At 44.0% G+C, this 14,725-nt stretch overlaps 1 protein-coding gene across 4 annotated transcripts in view; it reads left to right on the top strand.

Moving 5' to 3' along the window:
• The window catches only part of DISP3 (dispatched RND transporter family member 3), a 92,904-nt gene that overhangs the window by 25,331 nt on the left and 52,848 nt on the right, over positions 1 to 14,725 (top strand). For all 4 annotated transcript variants that reach the window (XM_039367783.1, XM_039367780.1, XM_039367778.1 and 1 more), the window contains one exon: positions 2,809 to 2,911. The gene's annotated coding sequence lies outside the window, so the exon portion shown is untranslated. The remainder of the gene's footprint in view (positions 1 to 2,808; positions 2,912 to 14,725) is intronic.

Genomic DNA, 14,725 nt, shown 5'->3' with positions numbered 1-14,725 from the left:
GTGCGTGTGTGTTTGTGCGTGAAAGGTAGGAAAATAGTCATTGATTATGAGGATAAAATGAATTCAGCCATCAGAATCTGCCCTTTTCGTCTTCCCTTCGTATGAGCCGATAGGAAACGATGGCCTAAAATTAATAAAACGTGTTTGATCGCTAATTAATACAACTAATTACATTTTAACTACATTTTTAGAAAATCCCATGGGGTTTTTTTGCCTGCTTTTCACAGAAGAAGCAGTAAAAGAAACGAAAAACGTTGATAAGCTGGATTTATTACAGCTTGGCCATTATTCCTCAGACACTATCTAGTCAATGTTATTAAATGTTAGATTCCGCTACATATATTTATCCCGCGTTATCTGGCCTTTCTCTTTAAAAGGAAAGAGATGAGGTGGGAGATGGGAGGGAGCCCCCTCCGCCTTTGCTGAAACGCAAAGATAGAGAATACATTCATTTGCGCTGAATAATTGGTTACTTAAACCCTGGGAAATTCATTAATCAGGAATCTTGGGTTAGACAATGGTCCACTGCAAAATCCTTCTGCTGGGTTTTCTTTATTCATTTAAACATGGACACAATATTCTCTGCGCTGCCCACTTCAGAGGCTCCGCGCGGGGTCTTCCTTGCTTCCCCATCCATTCCTGTAAGGGCATTGCACTTTAATGTTCCCCCGAGTATTAAAATTCCAAGTCAATATCAATTCTGCCGTTCCATTTACTCGGGCGCTCCTTATTCTTCCGGGGGGCTTGATGGAGTCCAATTTACAGCTGACATGTTTGCCTCCGATGAGAACCGGTTGAAGGACAGACGCGCCTTGTCATCCATTGGGTCCTGGAGGCTCTGATTAAAGTGAACTAAGCACCCTCGCGGTCTGTCAAAAGGATATTAATTTCGCATTTCATTGCCCTGTCTTGCAAATTTATGCCTGCCCTGGAAAAACAAGTTTCCACCTTCCCCTGATTTTAGTAGTCCGCAGACCCCGGGAACGTCTTTCATCTTAAATGCCATGTCGGAGGAGATGGGAATAGATGTTCTCTCTTGCACATACCTGTGGCCTGGAATGGTAAATCCCGTTTCACCGGCTCCTTATATATCACGCCAGGCCTTTCATCACTTTAATGCCTCATTTGCAGTATTCAGGAGTGGGGGGCATGTAGAGAAAAAAGCAGCATTTTTCCGCGTATTTTTTCTGTCAGCACCATGGACAGTGCCAGCATGAGTTGGTTCCTGGTGGGCCTTCTTGATTTTGGGGGGAAAGGTATTTTCACCCACCCTGCCACCTCCCAGTAGAAAAACTGAAGACCAGCTCTTCAAGTATCTGTGCTGGGATGGGGCTGGGTGAGGGGATGCAGTGGAGAAAGGCTTGAGTTCAAATCTCAAGTACTGCAGCTGCCAAAGAGGCCAACACAGTGCTAGGCTGCGTTAACAGAGGGATAGAATCAAGATCATGTGAAGTGTTAATACCACTTTATAAGGCCTTGGTAAGGCCACACTTGGAATCCTGCATCCAGTTTTGGTCACCACGATGTAAAAAAGATGTTGAGACTCTAGAAAGAGTACAGAGAAGAGCAACAAAGATGATCAGGGGACTGGAGGTTAAAGCATATAAGGAACGGCTGCTGGAATTGGGTATGTCTAGTTTAATGAAGAGAAGGATGAGGGGGGATATGATAGCAGTCTTCCAATATCTCAGGGGCTGCCCCAAAGAAGAGGGAGTCAAGCTATTCTGCAAAGAGCCTGAAGGCAGGACAAGAAGCAATGGATGGAAACTCATCCAGGAGAGAAGCAACCTAGAATTAAGGAGAAACTTCCAGACAGTGAGAACAATTAACCAGTGGAACAACCTGCCTCCAGAAGTGGTGAATGCTCCAACACTGGAAGTTTTTAAGAAGAGACTGGACAGCCATTTGTCCAAAATGGCATAAGGTTTCCTGCCTGAGCAGGGGGTTGGACTAGATGACCTCCAAGGTCCCTTCCAACTTTATTATTATTATTATTATTATTATTATTATTATTATTATTTTGGATCATCGCACAGTCAGCCAGATGTTCAGACTGGATTTGGCATTTTGTCTACCTATCAAGTCCTTACCCAGGACCTGGGATAGGCAGATGTGGATGTTTGATGGTATTACAGGTATCGTCGCAGGATGGAAGCAGTTCCTAGTAAGGCTGCCTTTTGCAATTGACTAATAGCGAATTTGTCAGTGCCGATGATGGTGTTCAAGTGGTGCTCCAGTTGTTTTGGGATTGCACCCAAGGAGCCTATTACTATTGGTACTACCCTTGCTTGCTTTTGCCACAGTCTTTCTATTGCTATTTGTAGGTCTTTGTATTTTGTTATCTTCTCCAGTTCTTTCTCTTCTATTCTGCTATCTCCAGGCACTGCCACGTCCACTATCCAGACTTTTTTGTCTTTCTTATCGACAATTGTTAAATCTGGGGTGTTATGTTGCAGGTGCTTGTCTGTTTGAATTCTGAAGTCCCAGAGCAATTTCATTTTATTATTATTATTATTATTATTATTATTATTATTATTATTATTATTAAATCTAATCATGGAGGGAAGCAACCTAGAATTAAGGAAAAATGTCCTAATTAACCAGTGGAACAGCTTGCCTCCATAAGTTGTGGGTGCTCCATCACCGGAGGCTTTTAAGGAGAGACTGCACAGCCATTTGTCTGGAATAGAACAGGGTCTCCTGCTTGAGCAGCGGGTCGGACTAGATGACCTCCAAGGTCCCTTCCAACTCTGTTACTCAGTTAAAACAGCCCTTGATGCTGGACTACGTTTTCTTTTCATTCCTCAGGTCTGGCACTGGGGTGACACTCAACGTTGGCCCATCGGGAACCATCTCCAAAAGCCCAGCAGGGTAATGCGGTTTCTGCCATTGCGCCCAGCACGATAACGCCGTAAGTTTTTCAGCCTTTTGACAACCACAGCATCCCACACTCGTCTCTGATCTTTTTTTATTTTTCCCTTTCCTCTTTAGCTGAGTTCACACATTGCCATAAGCCGAGAAAGTGACAGTTGAGCAGATTCTCCTCCCCTCTCCCCCATCACAGCTTTCCTTGTTCTTCATTTCATTTCAGAAATGGAAGGGGGGGGGGGAAGGAAAGAAAAAAAACAACCCCAGCGTTTTGCATTCACTCTGTGTATTCCGGAGAAGCAGAGTTAATTTTGTAGCTCCAGCAGCAATTCCCTCTCTCTTTGCCTTCTTTTATAGTTAGGAGCCTGGCTGTAATTCATTCCCCCGGAGCACTGTAGCCATCAATCAAAAGGTTGACAGCTAATATGTCACTGATAGACGGGACGGTGTCTTCAGGGTGGAGGGGACGCCCGTGAACCAGCCTTAGTGGTTTTCTCCCCACCCCGTCTTTAATTCCGAGGCAGATGATAAAAAACAAAGACACGTTCATCCAGGAAAGGAGGGGGGAAAAACACATACACTCTCTCTTTTCTCTGAGCCTGTTGAGCATTCTGTGCTGTAAAGGTAGCTGACAAAGAGAGATTCTTTTCATCCTCTAAATCCAGGCCTGGCTTCATTGGAAAAATCCCTTCCAGCTCCTGGGATGTTTCACAGATCAAAAATAACATATCCCCCCCCCCTCCCACTTACTCCCTTCTGGTTTCTGCTCGTCTTGCGTGGGCAAGCTGATATTTTTAAATTCACCTGCCTGTGAGATTTAGCAGCTTGTAATTGTGGAGATGTTGCCGGGCAGCCCTAATGCAAACAGAATATTGAGCAAATAAGGTAAAAATAGTCGGCACCAAAACGCCGTCTGAGCCCAACGGTTTAGCACTGCAACCCAACGAGGCAGACACGGACTTCAACGGACAGTTAGGCCTGCAGAGAAAACAGTTGCTACCCGCCTGCCTTCCACTGAGGACCTGTATGCTTCCTAAGCCAGAAAGAGAGCTGGGAAAATATCCACAGACCCCCTCCTCACATCCAGGTTGTAAAGTGCTTCAACTTCTCCCTTCAAGACGATGCTACAGGGCGTTGCACGCCAAAACAACTAGACACAAGGACAGTTCCCGCCTCCCATGCCATCGCTCTGCTAAACAGCTAATTCCCACAACTACCTAATAGGGCTCTATTACTATTGTCCTTCTCATCCTTCCTACTACCTATTCCTTATCTTCTTATGACTATAACTTTGTTGCTTGTATCTTATGGCTGATATGAATTGTTTTATTTAGTATCCTAGTATGATTTCTGCCGATTGCTTCTTTAGTATCTTATGACCATCACTGAGTCTTATATCTTATGGTTTATGATTCTATTCTATTCTATTCTATTCTATTCTATTCTATTCTATTCTGTTATTCTTTTCTATTATCTAATTCTATTCTATTCTATTATCTAATTCTATTCTATTCTATTATTCTATTCTATTACATAATTCTATTCTATTCTGTTCTGCATTCTATTCTAATTCTATTCTGTTCTATTCTATTCTATTCTATTCTATTCTATTCTATTATTCTGTTCTATTATCTAATTCTATTCTATTCTATTCTATTATTCTATTCTATTATCTGATTCTATTCTATTCTGCATTCTGTTCTAATTCTATTCTATTCTGCATTCTGTTCTAATTCTATTCTGCATTTTATTCTAATTCTATTCTATTCTATTATCTAATTCTATTCTATTCTATTCTGCATTCTATTTTATTCTGCATTCTATTCTAACTCTAACTCTAACTCTAATTCATTCTGTTGGGTTGCCAGAAGCAGGATAATATGTGGCTTAACTTTCAGGAACCAGAGCAGGCAGTCAGCCAAGATACTTGATTCAGTTTGTGATTTATAAGTCATGGGCAACTGTGAAATTTCCTCTGCCTGCCCTGAAGGACTTTACAGGTTAGAAGGAGACGTTCATTTTTAGCTTTTTCCTTTTCCGAAGTGATAACAAACACCAGAACCTCCGTAGTTTGCTATAGAAACAGACCTTGCCTTTGCAGTTCTGCCTAATAAAAACTCGGCCTAGCTCGACCCCAGCTAAAGCTTTGGCTGTTTTGCATTACGTGGGTTTGAAACCCAAAGAAGTAGTTGCATGGGTGTCTTTAAGGGCACCCTCTCTTTGCGACTTGACGGGGTCTAGGGCAGGCTGTTTTTATATGGCGCCGCCTTAATTTGAATGCATTTCACCCTTTGGTAGGTTTAAACAGATCTCTTTCTGACATGCTTACAAGTACACCGTGGTGTTGGGGTGCTGTCTGGAGGAATCTCTGTTGCCATGACGTTCAATTCAGTTTTTTCATCTCGTGTAGCAAACTAGCCTTCCCCCACCGAGTGCCCTCAGGACATGCTGAAAAACACACCCCAACATTTTTAACCAGTGTGGTTAAGAATCAGGAGAGATGTGAATAAATTGGGAGGGTAGCCCAAACGTTTGGCAGTTCACCAGCAGGACCTGACGAGGCTTCTTGGATGAGAAGCGAAACATCTTCAAAGGGAAAGAAAGGAAGTCCAGTTGCTTTTTGAAAAAGTACCTTTGAGATATCTAGAATTATCATCTATTTGAATTCTATTCTATTCTATTCTGCATTCTATTCCATTCTGCATTCTATTCTATTTTATTCTATTCTGCATTCTATTCTATTCTATTCTGCATTCTATTCTATTCTATTCTGCATTCTATTCTATTCTATTCTATTCTATTCTATTCTATTCTCTTTCCATATTCTATTCTATTCTGTTCTGTTCTGTTCTGTTCTGCATTCTATTCTATTTCTTTCCCTATTCTATTCCTATTCTATTCTATTATCTTTCCATATTTTATTCTATTCTGTTCTGTTCTGTTCTGCATTCTATTCTATTCTGCATTCTGTTCTATTCTGCATTCTATTCTATTCTGCATTCTGTTCTATTCTATTCTATTCTATTCTATTCTGTTCCTATTCTATTCTATTCTATTTCTTTCCCTATTCTATTCTATTCTGTTCTGTTCTGCATTCTATTGTATTCTGCATTCTATTCCATTCTGCATTCTATTCTATTCTATTCTATTCTATTCTATTCTATTCTATTCTATTCTATTCTTATTTTTAAAAATCTAGTGTTCCTCTCTCCACATTCTGCCTAGCCAGGTGCGTTGGGGGAGAGACCAATGCAGGTAACAGCAGCCCAAAACGACAACTTTTGAAAGTGGGAGCATCTCTCCTTATTTCTCGTTTCTTCCTCGGCCCTTTCAATAGCCAGCCTCAGAGATTTAATTATGGCCAGCAAAGGAGTCACTGGAGCACAAGAGAGAGATTACAAAGCAGTCTCTTGGCTTCTATGAACAGGCTCGTTCTTCTTTCATTCACCCCCAGAGCTTCTTTTCAGTGGGAAGGGTGGGCCAAGGAACTAAACCGTGGTTGGCAGTGGACTCTCTTTCAACTGATCCTGAAAGATAATCACACTTCACCAGACTTCCCTAAAGGTTTTCTAAAGAATTGTTCCTCCATTGCAGCCATTCCAATGATTAAATGCTTCCTGAAGTTTTGCTGCACTGGGGATGCCTGTGGAAAAACCAACATTTTGCGTTTTGAACGTTGTTTGCTTGAGAGCAAGGGCCGAAGGCTCCAGTTCTGAGGAGCACTCCAGCGATTCCCCCTTTGCGGTTGAATTATCCTTCTATCCTCGGTGGGATTCGTGCCTTAAAACGCTATGTCGCTTCGTCTGTTGAAATGCATGTCCAAATATAGAAATGCTATCACACTGGGGAAGCATATATGCTGAGATTAGATATTTTTTTAAAGGAAGTGTCACCTGGATATTTATATTTCTCCACCGAGCTTTGTGTTTCTCCAAACAAGATGTCTTTTTGCAACATTTAACTCTGCATCTCATCTTGAGTCTTTCTAATTGGAGGGCTTTGTATACCATGTGTGCCTGGCTGAGGAATTCTGGGAGTTGAAGCCCACAAGTCGTAAAAGGGCCAAGTTGGAAGACTCCTGACAATAGATCGTCCTTTCAACAGTTCCAAAAAGACTCCACACCCGTTTGCACTATTCAGATGACCCCGAGGACACAGGTAAACTTCCAAGTGGCCTCAACGACTCTCTCAAAGGATGCAAACGACCAGCTGTCTGCAAGGAGGATCAATCCTTCCATTTCCCCACCATCCAGTCAGAGCGGAAGAAGCTTCTCGGATGAGAAGAGAAACGTCTTCGAAGAAAAAACAAGTCCAGTTGTCTCATGAAAAAACTCCGTTAAGAACACCCGTTTTAATTCTTCTTTATCGGTATTTGGCATCGGTAGAAAGGGCTGGGGGGGGGGCATTGCCAATCCCTTCCTTTAGCCCAGCGGTTCTCAACTTGTGGGTCGGGACCCCATTTGGGGTCGAACGACCATTTCACGGGGGTCGCCAAACAACGCAGTCCGCCATTTTTCCCCCCTTTTCCTTAGCTGTGCTACTCCCTTTTATTCTATTGGCTTTTGAAAGCCAATAGAATAGGCTCTCTTGGATAGAGTCTAATTCTATTGGCTTTCAAAAGCCAAAGGAATTGTCCAGGCTGTCTCTGCCCTGCTGAGCCCGCCAAAAGTCCCATTCTGCAAACGGGGCTGCACCAGTTGAGTAGTCCTCGACTTACGACAGGTTGAGTAGTCCTCGACTTACGACCGGTTGGGGGTCGCGGCATTAAAAAGATTGAGAACCACTGCTTTAGCCTGAATAACGTGGAACTTCACCTCCTTTTCCAAGAGTCCCATTCTCGGCGACTGAACGAGCCGAAGCCGGCTCAGAGCGAAGGGCCAGAGAAAATGTCTTGTAATCCTCGCTGAGCTTTTAAGATAGGACCGAATTTAAAATCTAAATGGCAAATAATGTAATAACTGCCCTTTCTAACATAATCTCACCCGTTCTCATCTAAATCCTTCCAGCCCTCTCATCTCTCTCTCCCGGCTTCCTTTGAAACTGGCCACGATGGAATACTGAGCTGTCATTTTAATTTAATGTTTTTATCTGCTTTTATGGGGGTTTCCCCCCTCCCTCCAGTTTTTTAGACTCCCCCCCCCTTCCCCGAGTCTCAAGTTAGTCTCAGGTTATGACCGCAATGGAGCCCCGAATATATGTTGCTAAGTGAAACGTTTGTTAACCGAGTTTGCCCCCCCTTTTTTACGACTTTTCTTGCCACAGTTGTTAAAAGAGACCCCCCTGCAGTCGTTAAGTGAGTAACCCGGTCGTTAAGGTGAATCTGGCTCCCCCTCCCCATGGACCTTGCTTGTCAAAAGGTCGCCGAAGGGGTTCACGTGACCCCGGGGGGGACGTGGCGACAGTCGTAAATACGGTTGAATTTGGATCACGTGACCACGGGGGCGCTGCAGCGGTCGCAAGTGTGAAAAAAGGGTCCTGAGTCGCTTTTTTTCAGTGCCAGGGTAACTTGGAATGGTCACAAAATGAATCGCTGTAAGTTGAGGACCGTATGTGCAATAAGAACAAAGATTGGAGAAATCAGGATAGGAGCAATGATCTTTGGGTAGTGATCTCTCCTAAGTAGCGATCTCTCCTAATTTCCCCTTCCAAATTTTCCCCAGTTGCTCTTTGGCATTGCCAAAATAATAATAATTATTATTACTATTATTATTACTATTATTATTATCATGGATCATTGCACAGTCAGCCAGATGCTCAGACTGGATTTGGCATTTTTGTCTGCCTATCGAGTCCTTCCCAAGGACCTGGGATAGGCAGATATGGATGTTTGATGGTATTACAGATCTCATCGCAGGATGGAAGCAGTTCCTAGTAAGGCCGCCTTTTGCAATTGATTAGTGGCGAACTTGTCAATGCCGATGATGGTGTTCAAGTGGTGCTCCAGCTGTTTTGGGATTGCACCCAAGGCGCCTATGACTATTGGTACCACCCTTGCTTGTCTACTAGGAACTGCTTCCATCCTGCGACGAGATCTGTAATACCATCCAACATCCACATCTGCCTATCCCAGGTCCTGGGTAAGGACTCAATAGGCAGACAAAAATGCCAAATCCAGTCTGAACATCTGGCTGACTGTGCAATGATCCAGAAGAAGAAGAAGAAGAGGAAGAAGAGGAAGAAGAAGAGGAAGAAGGAAGGAAGGAAGGAGAAGAAGAAGAAGAAGAAGAAGAAGAAGAAAAGAAGAAGAAGAAGAAGAAGAAGAAGAAGAAGAAGAAGAAGAAGAAGAAGAAGAAGAAGAAGAAGAAGAAGAAGAAGAAGAAGAAGAAGAAGAAGAAGAAGAAGAAGAAGAAGAAGAAGAAGAAGAAGAAGAAGAAGAAGAAGAAGAAGAGAAAGTAGTAGTAGTAGTAGTAGTAGTAGTTGGAAGAGACCTTGGAGGTCATCTAGTCTGAAAGGCGCTAGGGAAAATCTGCCCTAGAGTTTCTGGCAGGCTCAGATATGGGACCAGCTTCCGCTGAGCCTCTTAAGACGGGCGTCTGACACAGCTCAGGAGTTTACACCGATTCTTCCTCTACTTGGAGACGAGAAGGGACACATTCAGTATTTATTCCATGCAGCCAGACTTACTCACTCCCCTTTCCCAATCATCCTTCCTTCATCCCTTCCTTTGATAAATCACGGGCTGTGCTTAAATCAGGGGCCTGGCTCCACCACCCATATCTTGCAGGATAATTAATGAATTGATCCCGGGCGAAGAGGGCGAACAATTAATCAAGCCACGCTGTCAGATCAACGGATGGGCTTCCTCTCCACCGAGGGTGCCGGCGGGCGGGCGTCTCGCTTTGGGAGAGCAATCCTTTTCTTCCCCGAGGACCCTGATTATCACTGGCGCGTGTGTTGCTTCCTGCCGGCCGGCTTTGTGCTGACCAGGCAGCTGGACCCAACTCGCCAGAGCAGAGGGTGATGGTCAAGGTTTCACCCTGGAGTAAGGTCCTAAATTGTCCCCAAGTGAATGACATCATGACCGAGGTTCTTCTGCAATCCATCCTGCCCCCCTGTTTGCAGGCCAGTTGTGGCCCCTCTTGACTAAACAGATAGGCCGGTCCGTCGTCCTTCCAAAGGGGCAAAATCGACAGGTCGCCCTTGGACTGATTGAGGGGGGGGTCTCCCTCCCCTGCAGCAGCTAAGGATGGGAAGCCTCGCCTTCTAACAAGTTGGGTGGTAGATGACATCCAATTATCCAAACAGAATACAATGTAATTTCACCCTTGGGCAGGCCCGCGTTTCCCCCCCCCCCAGGGTGATGTATGATGCTGGGGCCGCTATCTCTGTTTGTGGAGCCTGTAGCTTTATCCCTGGTTTCCTGGCAAATCTCCGGAGGGCAGGAGACAGGGAGAAGGCGAGTTTTACAGCTGAGGAAGTCTGATAATAAACCACCACGGAGCGTGCCGTTGTTTAAAAAAATCCCAGAACAAACACAAAAGAAATTAATGGGTCTCCATCCGGGGGGGGGGGCTGATCCCTTTTCTATTTGATTTCCACGTTTCTGGATATTTTTTCCCCGCCCCTCCTTCTTTTCTCTCCTTGCCTTTTGTTCTCGCTTTACTTTTATAATAAAGCCAGCTTACAGGGCAGTTATACACAAGGCTGCGTTGCGGGTGCGCCAGGGGGGAAAATAACACACACACAACGGGTTTGGACTGGGGAGGGAGAGATACTAGTAGGCGCAGTGTGATTTGGCATTGTTGAAGGGAAACAGTTGTGATTTTTGCCTCTGGATTTTTGACAGGGATGAGACTGGAGTTAGAACTGGGGCATGGGAAACGTCTCCCGTCTGGGATTTCGGCATAAAATCTGGGCTGCAGATTGGACTTCCTTGGAATCTGATCCCCTGGGATGAGGTGAATGAATTAACACTTCTCCTCCACCCCCCACCCCCCATGATTCTAAAAGAAAGGATCAGTCTGGCCAACCCACGCACAACATGCGATATGCATGCAATATGCGTGTTTTCATTCCTCAGTGAAACACTGAAAAAAAACAACCCCAGTCTTAACATGATTGTCTATATCGGCGTTTCTCAACCTTGCCAGTTTGAAGAGTTGTGGATTTCCAACTCCCAGAATTCCCCTCTGCGAGTCTCTGATGCTGGCTAGGGAATTCTGGGAGTTGGAAGTCCACAGCTCTTCAAATGGCCAAGATTGAGAAACATTGGTCTACTGTCTGGTGTGCTTTTCTGTTGATTGCCTGGTTTCTATTCCAGTCTGTTCCATATTCCATTCCGTATTCCATTACATTCCTTTCTATTCCATATTCCATGTTCCGTTCCATTCTATTCCATTCCATATTCCGTTCTATTCCATTCCATATTTCATTCCATTCCATTTCATATTCCACCATTCCATATTCCATTTCATTCTATTTCCATTGCGTATTCCGTTCCATTCCATTGCATATTCCACCATTCCATATTCCATTGTGTTTCCATTCCATATTCCGTTCCATTCCATTGCATATTCCACCATTGCATATTCCGTTCCATTCCATTCCATTGCATATTCCATTGCAAATTCCATTTTATTTCCATTGCATATTCTGTTCCATTTCATATTCCATATTCCATTTATTTCCATTCCATATTCCATTCCATTCCATTCCATATTACATTCTATATTCCATTTGATTCCCTATTCCATTACATACCATTCTATTCTATTCTATTCCACTCCACTCCACTCCACTCCACTCCACTCTGCATTCTATTCTATTCTATTCCATTCCATTCCACTCCACTCCACTCCACTCCACTCTGGATTCTATTCTATTCTATTCTATTCTATTCTATTCTATTCTATTCTATTCTATTCTATTCCATTCCACTCCACTCCACTCCACTCCATTCTACTCTGCATTCTATTCTATTCTATTCTATTCCATTCCACTCCACTCCACTCCACTCTGGATTCTATTCTATTCTATTCTATTCTATTCTATTCTATTCCATTCCACTCCACTCCACTCCACTCCACTCCACTCCATTCTACTCTGCATGCTATTCTATTCTATTCTATTCTATTCTATTCTATTCTATTCTATTCTATTCTATTCCATTCCATTCCACTCCACTCCACTCCACTCCACTCCACTCCATTCTACTCTGCATGCTATTCTATTCTATTCTATTCTATTCTATTCTATTCTATTCTATTCTATTCTATTCCATTCCATTCCATTCCACTCCACTCCACTCCACTCCACTCTGCATTCTATTCTATTCTATTCTATTCCATTCCATTCCACTCCACTCCACTCCACTCCATTCTATTCCATTCTATTCTATTCTATTCTATTCTATTCTATTCTATTCTATTCTATTCTATTCTATTCTATTCTATTCTATTCTATTCTATTCCATTCCATATTCTATTCCCTTCCCTTCCACTCCACTCTGTTCCATTCCAGCAAGAATATTTTTGAAGGGAAGCATGTTAAATATGGGAGGCCAAGATGAGGCTCTATCACTGTGGTGCAGCCCCTACATGAAACACACCAATGTAGGAAAGGCAGTGTTGCCCAGTCTTTGGGCCTTTGGCCAACATCCGGGGGGGAGGCAGAAGTTTTTCAGGAAAGGAGGAACGGCCTGCCTCTCTTCTAATCCTCTGTTTTGGTGCTGCTTTTCCCCAGAAAAAGCCAATTTTGACATGTTGATTTGAAAGCACACCAAAGTATCCACACGTGCATTGTTCCCCAACTAGGGTTTTTTTTAATTGATATGTTCAGAATTACGGTTCCCAAGGTTCACCTCTTTAAAAAAAAAAAAGTAATAAAAACATCCTATTAAAGCAGTGGAGGAATGATTATGGAACAAGAGACCTCAGACATCCAAGAAAGGAAGAGAAAGGAAGAATTGGGGGGGGGGGAGAGAGGGGGAAGAGAGTTTAGAACAGGGGTCTTCAAACGCTGGCTGAGGAATTCTGGGCGTTGAAGTCCACAAGTCATCCAAGGGCCACGTTTGAAGACCCCCTGGTATAGACTCTCCTGCTTGAGCAAGGGGTTGGGCTAGATGACCTCCAAGGTGTCCCAACTCTTTATGTTCTAGCTCAGGGCTCTTCAAACTTGGCCCTTTGATGACTTGTGGACTTCAACTCCCAGAGTTGCCTGGCTGAGGAATTCTGAGCATTGAAGTCCACAAGTCATCAAAGGGCCGAGTTTGAAGACCTTTGGTTTTAAACCTGAAGCACTATATAATCTTCAACCCCCTCTCCCCCCCACCCCGTAACCTTATACAGGAGAGGAGCCTGAGCATTCATCTTTAGGTGATAATGCAAGGAAAGTAAAATTTCCAGGGGACTGTCAGCCTGTGGGAATTAGTCAGGCCGTTGGAGTTTTAAAAAAAAAACATTTGAAGGCCAACAGGATCGGAAAAGCACCATTGCAAACTCCCCCACTGTGACTTAGCTTTTTCCTCTAAATGTTCTGTAGTCTTGCAAGGCCGAGTTTTTTGTGGCTCCCCCCCCCCGTCCCCACCCCCGGGATGATGGATAACTCCCTCTTCTGCCCAGATGAAGCTGTTTTAGCCACACACAAAAGCGGTGGGTCTCTTCCAGCTTGGCTGTGTGAAACCACGCGGAAGAGCCCGGCCTTGAAGAATGCCCATTGAAAGCAATCCGTCGGGCGGGTGTGGGGGGGAACTGAAACAACTTGGGAGAAATCACGTTCTGGCAATTGAACAGATTTTGTTAATCAAGAGATACGAAATGGCTACGCGCCAACGTTTTTGGAGACAATCTCATTTAGCTCTGATTAGCGCTTCTCCCCATCCCCGCCGTGCACGTTTCTCCTTTCTGTTTTAATTGCAAAACCTTGGCATATAGGATGAGGAGTCGTGATGAGCAAATATATATAAGAAAGCAAACCTTTGGGTAAAATGCAGCTGTCGAATTTTCCAAGGCTGCCGTGTGGCTCTCGCGGGTGTGTGTGTGTGGAAAAACCACGTCTCATTGTTCGAACCTGGCTGGGAAAAATTAGAATGAGGTGACTGTTCTTTCCATCTCTTGTTCAGCCTCGGAGGATTTTCCCAGGATCCTTTGCAGATGATGGACAGTAGCAAAATTCCAGCAGTCTGTCTGGGGCAGGGATGGAAGGAAGTTTCATTTATTCAGTCGCAGAAGATCAAACATACTTTCTTCCCCCAGATGTAGAATATTCCTTTCTGGGGGGGTGGATATTACAAGGTTCTGCATCTCAGTAGCAAATCATGTGTGTGTGTGTGTGTGTGTGTTTCCCCTTACTATTTCAAAGAACAAGCTATCAAACTCCCGCCAGAAACGCAGTCCTCGGTGACTTAACCATCTTTCCCCCCCTCCCTTAAGCTTAAAAAGCGGTAATTATTATTCTGAGATAATAAGGTGCGGCATTGCTCCACACCTTCACACAGTTTTGTGCATCCTTCCTCACCGTTCCTTGGCTAAGGTTGCTAAGGAGCATCCAACGTCAAGATGAGCACGAGATGTTTGCAGATCACAGGCGTGGAAGAGGTTAAATATTACAGCACCAAGGAACAGGGGGAAAATATATATATATATATATATTTGGCCCGGTGAAGACTCAGCCAGCAGGGATCTGACAGGGTCAAGGAAGAGTTGAACCCAGCCGCATCGACCATATTGGACTCCGAGTCAGATCTCTCTTTCAGATGCCGGGAGCAGATTCAGCCGGGAGCGAGCTTGATCTGCACTAATCAAGACCGCATCAAATATTTGCTTTTATGTTCACCTAAGCCAACATATGCAAAAAAAAAAAAAAAGGAGGGAAGGTTCCACATCCCCGGGCTGCCAAACAGAGTGGGAAGGGCAGCTGG

Source organism: Crotalus tigris, unplaced genomic scaffold, assembly GCF_016545835.1.
Source record: "Crotalus tigris isolate CLP2741 ecotype Arizona unplaced genomic scaffold, ASM1654583v1 scf7180000020588.15403103151:6194809, whole genome shotgun sequence".
NCBI classification, from domain to species: Eukaryota; Metazoa; Chordata; class Lepidosauria; order Squamata; family Viperidae; genus Crotalus; species Crotalus tigris.
Note: the sequence above shows the minus strand (reverse complement) of the source record. Positions and strands in the feature narration are given on the sequence as shown.